We start from the raw sequence: 9,308 nt of genomic DNA on the forward strand, positions 1-9,308 counted from the left end.
ACAGCGTGAGCGAATGGTACTCGGTTTGACCATTAACTCCGTAGAGTTTCAACAAATTATGATGCACTTAGCACTGGGGACCGTTTCTCAATAAAACAGCATTGATTATGCTAATTAGATGACATCCTTATACCTGAAAGATCTTGGACGAATATGATGGAAAAGGTGACGCAAGTTTCAGAAAGATTAAAGTCTGCACATCTAACGTTAAAAATATTGAAATGTGGCAAAGAAGAAATAGAGTTCATTGGTTTTATTGTTAACTAGGAGTACCCGCACGGCTCTGCTCATGCTATAAAACTAAATAAAAAAACTCTTAGAGAAAGTGTAAATTTCTCTTTTTACTCCGAAATAAAAAGAAAGATCCTGTTTCGTTAGTTAAAATGTGCACATATAATTTTGTCTGAGCTTCAAACATAGTTCACAAAGCAATTTTAAGAAAAATCCTGATATAAAGATTACACCTGTCCGTCAAAATTCTCTCGAAAGATTTTTTTTTTCATTAATTTATTGGAATGATTTTGTAAACTATATCACTCATTACGCCTCATTCATTGTGCGTTGGAGGCCTTCGTGGCTTTGTGGTAGGAACTTCGCTTCCAATGCCGGTAAACATGGGTCCGATAATCTCGGATGCTCTGAGTGGTGTATTTCATTTCTTTACGCTGAAAATCTTTCTCATGTTGTCTATGCGTGAATAAATAAAAAAAGTCCAAAATCTCGAGGCAATGGCCCTCAATCCATCCATGGTTATTAACCATGGACACCGAAACAACAACAGTAGTGTCATATAAGTTAAAGGCAACAATTTTTAACTTAATTAAAAATATCGTCTTTTTTATAGCAATGAATGGACTTTAAAAGCCACTCCACCGCAGTTATTCCGTAAAAACGTATAAACTTGAATTTTGTTAACGTAGCGCATGAAAAATTATTTAAATTAACAGTTTCTTATTGTTACTTCTCGATCACGAAAGTATTCGTCAGTTAAAAGATTGAATTAATACACAATGTCACAAAAATATCCAAAAAGTCCAAACACTTGGTTTAGAAAAGTGTCATTTCATCACGGAGCAGAAAATAGCACAAACATTGAAGAAAAAGGAATAGAATTTTTTTGCGTTTTTCATATTTTAACAATGAAGTGCAGAGAAAAAAAAAGACAGCTGAAATGAAAATAATTTCACTGTAATCGCTTAAACCTTTTAAAAAAAAACTGTCTTTCCGTTGCACATGAAATTGCTTTGAACTAAAAGGCATTATTTTCTCTATTGTAATTAAAATAGCAGGGCTGTGGACATTACCGTATGCTATGGATCGCTGTAAAATAAAATTTCAGCAAAACATACATGTGAAAAGGAGTCAAATTCGATCAAAATGAGGCTTTTGGGTAGACGGTGTCACCGATAAAATAGTTCAGATCTAAACGGGTACGAAGTTAAATAGCTGTTCCTCATAGAAGTTGGATTGTCCCATGTTTTTCAATTCATTCAGAAAACAATTTTTTTTTTATTTTCTTTAATTCCGGATTTTAAACTTGCGGCAATTTTGGTCGTCAAAAAACAATTTCCAAAACATGTGCCCACTCCAATTATACAGTAACTTGGCAAGTTTAAATCCGGGAAGAAAGAAAGTAAAAAAAAAAAAAAATGTTTTCAAAATGAATTGAAGAACACGGGGCAATCCAATTTCCATGAGGAACTGCTATGGAACTTGTTATCCGTTGAGATCTGAATCTTGTCGGTTACACCGTCTACCCTGAACCTCATTTCGATCGAACTTGGCTACTTTTCACATTGATATTTTGTTTGGATATCATTAAGTTTTGAAAGCTAAATCATAGTAATGTTCTTCTTTACAATTAAATGTAAAAGCGCGTGCAAATACAACTTCCATCCCCTCCTGCTTTTTCGACGCACTGGTTTCTTTTCATTAGTAATTTCAAAAATATTTTTATAACTGGGGGTTTGGCGCTATCCTCAATTATGGGCTATAATCGTTTGCTTCTGTCACTATCAGCAAGGCCATGGCCGAAATACATTAGATCTTGGTCTTTGGCGTCCACAAATTTGGCGATAATTTTAAAAATTGCTAAGTCTCCTAGTTTTCAAACTCTTCCCACAATTTCTACATTGTCCGGGGGAATTATCACAACGTAGATCGTAAAATATGCAGAATTGGCAAAAACATTTCCCCTTTGCTTAATAATTCCGCGGCGCCAAGTTTGTGAACCTTTAAAAATTAAAACGAAGCGAAGCTAAAAGACGTAACCATGGTAATGCAAAACAAAACATCAGCAATTTTAATGGAGATTAGATTTATCCGAAGTTTATTTTTAACTTTTAACTTGCTTGTAACTTTTTTTCCTTTGGAGATAGAAGGTTATTTTTTCGACCATAGGCCGATATAGTTCTGGAGTAAAAAATGTCGCATTTTCCAACGGTGTCAAAAAGAAAACTGTGGGAAAATTCCTTCACTTTTTATTGATAAATTTAATGAAGAAAGTATTGCCAAAATTTCCTAATTGCCTAAAAACGCAAATTACTCCCGTCGTAATGAAATTAGAGCATTGAAACAAATTGCTTAGAACGCCAAAAATTCTACCCTTTTCAACGATATAAAATATTAATATGTGCAAGTAATTTTTCACCCCTTTTAATAGCCAATAATAGGCAATTTACGTGAAATTTGGGCCTAAATTGAAATAAAAAAAAGAACTATTTATCGGATTTTTTCGAACTATTGCCTATGTTACTCAGTAAGAAAGCACCTTTCATATAGTGAAAGAATTTTTCAAAGAGGTGCAGTGGTTCCGGAGATTACCTCGAACATATAAACACACAAAAATCCCCCCTCTCTCTTTATAATATTAGTAAAGATAAGTATAGGATTCCACCAGGGCGAAGAAAAGTTAAGTTTGTCACTGAGTCTTCTAAGAAGGCACATGAAATTAGAAGATACTAAAGGTTAACCAACTTTTTCAAACTATTCATACCAAACTATACGACACGTGCTGAACCGAAAAAGCAACATACATGTAAGAATATTAAAATTCAGTGGGGAGAAGAACAAAAAATAGCATTTGAGAAGTTAAAAGGATTTTTGATGAATCAACCAATTTCAACACTCTACAAGCTTGAAGCAGAAAGAGAGGTACATACAGATGCAAGCTCTAATTGGATCATTGGAATGTTATATGCAAAATAGTAGTCAGAATCTTTGTGCAATGAAAAGAGTAAAATAACGTGTGTACTTGTACAAAATGTTCCCCATCTGTCAAACACCTGAACCATGTGTTTTAGTTGCGAAAAGTTTAGTTTATTAATTGGGGAAAGAGTGACAGAGAAATTAAATTTTTTTCAGGATTTTAGCGATCTTATGGCAGTCAGATCGCAGATAACAGATTCAAAATAGTTATCCGTGGTATGTGTTCGATTATTAGTAGCTGAATTAATTAGTTTCCTATAAATAGTATCCATTGCCGCGTTTACATGGACCTTTTCTACCCGAAAAAAAAAACTGTTTTTAACCACATTCCAGTTATTTCGCGGGTACATGTGGATCCTTTTGCCTATTGCTATCGACTAGAGCCAAAGCGGTTTTTTTTTTTTTTTAAATTGAGAATGCACTTTTCAAAAAGAGTTTGTTTACTACTAGGTATAGAAGAGAAGGATGCTGGGTAAAACCACCTTTTTTCATACGGATACGCTTTCACGCTTTCACGTACAAGCTTTTTTGCATGTAAACTAAGGTGGAGCGAAAATGGCCGAAAATTTTTCTTTTTTAATTTCAAATAGCTTTATGTGTCACAATTTGCCATTTGATCACCTAAATATAATGTGAAATTTTCTAGAGTTTTGAAAAATATTTTGATCTTCCTTCGCAACATTTTATTTTACACTATTTAGTGACATTAGGTAATAAATTAACTATACACCAGGCAAACTCTTTTTCAAGTTTAGCCAACTTTAAACACAACAAAAAATATCACAAATATAATACTAAATACAATATACAATAAAATATCACAAATATTTGCAAAGTGAAATGCGAAAATTCACGTTTTGTCTTAAACTTGGGCATTAGCTCTCGCGAAGCGATGCGTGTGCGAACGAAGCCATCTCGTGCTTTCCGCCCACCTGCCTCTGCCACCAGTTATCCATGTCTTTCCGCAGTTTGTGTGTTGTTTTGAATTCACCTCCGTTGTGACGGGATAATCGAGTTCAGCCTCTGTCAAATCTTTGAGTATGGGAAGTGATGAGATATTGCATGCATCCCAATCAATCACGACAAAATTGCGTGACACAACAGCGTCGAAGTTAAGCTTTTTGAGAGCCTTAAAACTCTGTATTGGTCCGGGTTTGTGGACGCTCTGACTTTCATGACCCATCGCAGGTCCTGTTCACGTACGTGTGACCGATCATACGTCATCATCGGAATGGAAATATTCTCTGGGTGAGCAAAGAATGCATTACGATGAATGACAGGGTCAAAAATTTTTTTTGTGTTTTGGGCTAAGGTATCGTGACCTGACAAGCATCTGGTGAAGGTGCCTCGGTCCATATTAATATGACCGGTGGGCTTTTACAGCAAACCATGTTGGGGCATACACACGAATGATGAATTTAACTAGAGTTTTCAAAATTTCCGATGGTTGCAGCTTGCTATTATATAATCCAAGAAGTTGATTGACTGTAAGTGAGCCATCGCAAATGATTTAAGCAACCAGGGTTTCGATTTGCTATAATAAGACTACATTCAACATTGCTGATGCTATTGCACATTTCCAGGAAATGCTGTTGATCTGTATTTAACTTCTTCGGGTTTATATTGCACAGTTCCTCGGTTAACTTTATATGTTCAAAGGAAATAACAGGCTGATCTGTACACGATATTTCCTGAAGTACCCCGTGGTCCCCTAGTTTTGCTATCCAGTGCATGGAAAAGATGGTGCAAGGACAGTTCATTAGTATGGAGCAGGCATTATATCCACTGCAGAGGTCGCTTTGATGTTTCCTCCAGTTGTCGTATAAAGCCTGCTGTGTGACTTCTGTTCACATGTGTGCCCCCCCCCCTATCACACTCTATAACTATAATGTTCTCCACTTGCGCATTCTGCTCTAAGAAACTAGAGACTATTGCCTCAGGATATCTTTGCTGGAGTTTGATATTCGAATACTGTGACAGAAGTAAGAAGAACCTGACTCTACGATGATGCTTTTATGTTCTTCGGTAAGGGATTTTCTGGGGTACTTGCTGTCGTCGCCGACTACTTGTGTCAGAGTTTGATCCTTTCGACTATCAAAATACGTTCCCTCTATGTCACAATGAGCTGCATCAAACTGATCATCATTTTGCTGGAGTTCCTTACGAGTTTTGCTTCGTTATCTGCGGATTTTGCTTCGATCGATTACTTTAAATTTGTCGATTGGTAACACGAGACCAACATCATGCAGAACTGATGTTGCTAATATAACAGCCTATATATAAGAGACTCCGACCCGATCGCAAGCTTTAGCAAGTGAAGGTAGAGAGATTGTCATTTTCTGACGTTTCATATTTTTGTTTGCCTTAGTCATCAGGTATGTACGCATCATCTGTCACACTGTCCAACGATTGAGAGTCATCTTCGACACTGTCGGTATCTGCAAAATTGGGTTGATATTTTCTCTGTTTGATACTTAGCTTATTTACTCGACTGAGAATGGCACCCTCTCTTTTAACTTTTCTCCGCAATTTCGCAGTCTCCTCCTTATCTATACTGCCGATTATCATCTATTTTGATGCTCTTTGATCTTGCAGAAAAATGCGTTCCTTTGCTGGAACTTTGAATTCTTTTGAGCATTTGCAATTTGAAATCATATCGAAATACTTATATTTGCTGATATCAAATAGGCGGCTGGCTTTGTTACGAAAGTCGGTTAGTTCCGTTGGTAGTTGGGATTATCTTTTATCAATTTGTAAACCTTCAGGATTGTACTGTATTTGTGGTGGAATGATTTGAGTTTTTCAATGGCATGCACGTGACTTACCATCGGAATAACTTCCAATGTCCTTTGTCCAGATTTTCCCAATGGCCTTTGTCCAGATTTCTTCCAATTCGTAATAAAGTTTGTGCAAGATTATCAAAAATGATTGGTATTTTCCATTTCCCCGTCTTGAGATCTTGTCGTAGTTGCATATATTTCTTCATAACATTGGTGTAAGTTAGAAGAGTATTGGCCGGAAAGTTTCGTGGAGGGCCAAATATCACGAATGATACTTCGTCTCATGTAACTGCCATCAATTTGATTTATATGATAAATGCAATGTTTATTATTTCATAAATAATATAGTATATATTTAATATATTATTATTCATACGGTAGAAAACTTCTCTCGGAAAATCACATGTACGAAAAGTCACATAAATGAAACTGATTTTCAGCTTAAATAGTTTGATCCCAATCTAATCGAAACCCGTAATAATTATGGTTTCGTACTGTAATATAATAATACTAGTACAATAATATAATAAATTGTGCTTAATTCAGACTGAATCTGGATAAAAAATCATACATGATATCCCATTAAATGCAAAGAAAGAAAACAACAAATATTTACTACACTCACCGGATGGTTGCAGCAAAACTAATGATTATAGTTGGGGAAATAACCTTTTATTTTACCTATAACTACTAATGCTATCTAACGAAAAAAAAAATATAACATTTAGCAATAGTAATTTCAATAACCATCGGCACAAAAAAAATGAAAAAAATAATTGTAGGGCATTCAAAGTGCCCTACAAAGTCTTTTAATGCAGCATTTCGGCATAAAATATCAAAATGTCAATTTTTCATTGAGTCGAAGGGAGATCAAACTAGTATGTTGTGGCCATCACGAAACTTTCTTCTATATTTTTCTTTTTTTTTCTGATCCCTCCCCATGCTTGACGAGGAAGCAATATTCCCAACAAAAACAAAATTACACATGCAAAAACTTGACGACCATCCCAATGTCTGAATTATTGCAAAAGCAAAGCAAAGAGCGAAAATTGAAAGTTATTTTAAAAGCCTTGCTTGAATTAATTACAAATATTTTATTTGTTAACAAACATAAGATGGCAACAGTTAAAAATTTTAAGTCATTGAGATAATATTTCCGATCATTTCCATACAATTAAAATCACGAGAAATACGCAGACGACAATCTATTACGATTTATCTTTCTTATTGTTGCATTGATAAAGCTATTTTTATTCAAAAAAAAAAAAAAAATCCACAAATCTTGGAGCGATTGGCGTCAAAATTGAACCAAAGCCTGTTTACATATGTATTCACATATATCCCAAATTTCAACCAGAACGTTGCATTACTTCTTGAGATAGGGCACTCACAATGGAAAAAAAGAACGGGCGATTGCGCTACCCCCTTTTTAGCTGTTGACACCAAAATAAAATCAGCTCCTATACCCACTAAGGGCTACTTGCCGATAAATTTTTCTTTCATTCTGTTCATTATTTCTTGAGATACAGCAGTCACAATTGACGACAAAAAACGTTCTATAGCTCAACCCCCGTTTGAGTTATTGACACCAAAATTGAATCAGCACCTGTTCCTGTTAATGTCAACATATGGACCAAATTTTGTTTGATTCCGCCAGTTACTTCCTGAGGAATAGCAAGCACGCGTAACTCAAAAAACGTCCCATTGCTCCACCCCCCTTGGAGGAATTCGCGCCAAAAACCAATGGGCACATGTTGACATAGGGCCACATATGTGTACCAAATTTCGTTCGATTTCATGCGGCAGTTTTTGCTGTAGAGCGGCCACAAAAAACTGGTCACACACAGACGTGACACACACACACATACACACACACACACAGACAGACAGACATTTTCCAAAAATAGTCGAAATGGACTCAGCACACCTCAAAACGTTCGAATCCGTCAAAATTCGAAATTCGAAAATTTGCACGAATCCAATACTTTCTTCTTATATATTAGATATAGAAGAAAGTAAAAATTGTCTGAAAATATTGTAATTTTGCGGAATTGTTACAAAACACAAAAGGCACGTTTTCTACATGTAAGCTTATTAGAATTTAAAAAAAAAAAAGTTTTTTCACTTCACCCCAATGTGAACGATGTACTTTCCATCCGGTTTTTTTCGGAGATGGAGAGGGAAAATGCGAGGTACAAAAGTCTCACGTAAGCTTGGCTTATGATATCAATTGAAAAAACCCGACACAACGCTATTCTTTTTTTTTTTTTTTAAACTCAATTCTGAGGAAAGGAAAATGGAATTAAAACAAATAGACAGCGCACGGATAAAGAAATTTCAGAAAGAGGCAAATTTTTATTGAGGGGAATAACCAGATAACTTATGAGGGCGAACAGTGACTGCAGAAGGGTTTGCGGATAACAGTGTGATAAAAATATTGGCTAGACGAGTGAAAGAAATGTTTCAGAAAGCGAGAGAATTGCAAGATTCCATTCCACAGTAAATTGAATATGTGGGTCATATAGAGTTTAAAGTAGATAACACAGAGAGAGAGAGAGATGAACTGAGTGACGAAGAGACGAGTCCAAAAGGGAAAATGTCACATCCCTGACATAAAAATCAAACTGTAAAGTGTTGAATAATTAATGCTCAAAATTCTGTATGTATGCAGGGTATTTCTGAACTCTTGGCAAAACTTTAAGGGGGATAGTACACATCTGGGCAAACAATATAAGAGCCAAAATAAAGGTCTCAAACATCTTCCCAAGGAGATAGGCGCCATTAAAGTTCAGGGTCCAAAATTTTAAATGATCATAAAAAACAAAAAAATTGGTCGATTCGTTTGTCGTTTTCGCGAAAATCATTCTTTTTATCAGTATTTTCTTGAAGATAAATTTTGAAGATGTAGTTTAGAAAATGCCGATAGAGGGCAATTTAGACTTCGGAATAACAAACAACTATTTTTTACCGCAATTTTTGAATCTCGTTAAATGTTTTCTAATGCTTGGACTTATACGTAAATTTTGAGTTCAAAGTCTGAATTGTTGGGAGTGATTAAGTAGCGAAAACTGATTTGTCTTCAAAGGTTGATACACAGTTTGTCACAAAAAATTGTTTGCATCAAAAATAAATTGAGTTGCAATCAACAAACTCGGCAGGAATGTAGTAGGTAACAGATGATTCAAATTTCTTCATCAGTAACGAAAGCGTAAGCGCGCTATGCGGGTACAAGATGCGCAGATAGGTACAATTGAAAGTGTCAAAAACTGTCCAGTGGCACTTCAAACGAAACGGTCGAGTTGTAAGAACGCAATTGTGACT

The sequence above is a fragment of the Uloborus diversus genome, chromosome 7 (assembly GCF_026930045.1).
Source record: "Uloborus diversus isolate 005 chromosome 7, Udiv.v.3.1, whole genome shotgun sequence".
Lineage (NCBI taxonomy): Eukaryota > Metazoa > Arthropoda > Arachnida > Araneae > Uloboridae > Uloborus > Uloborus diversus.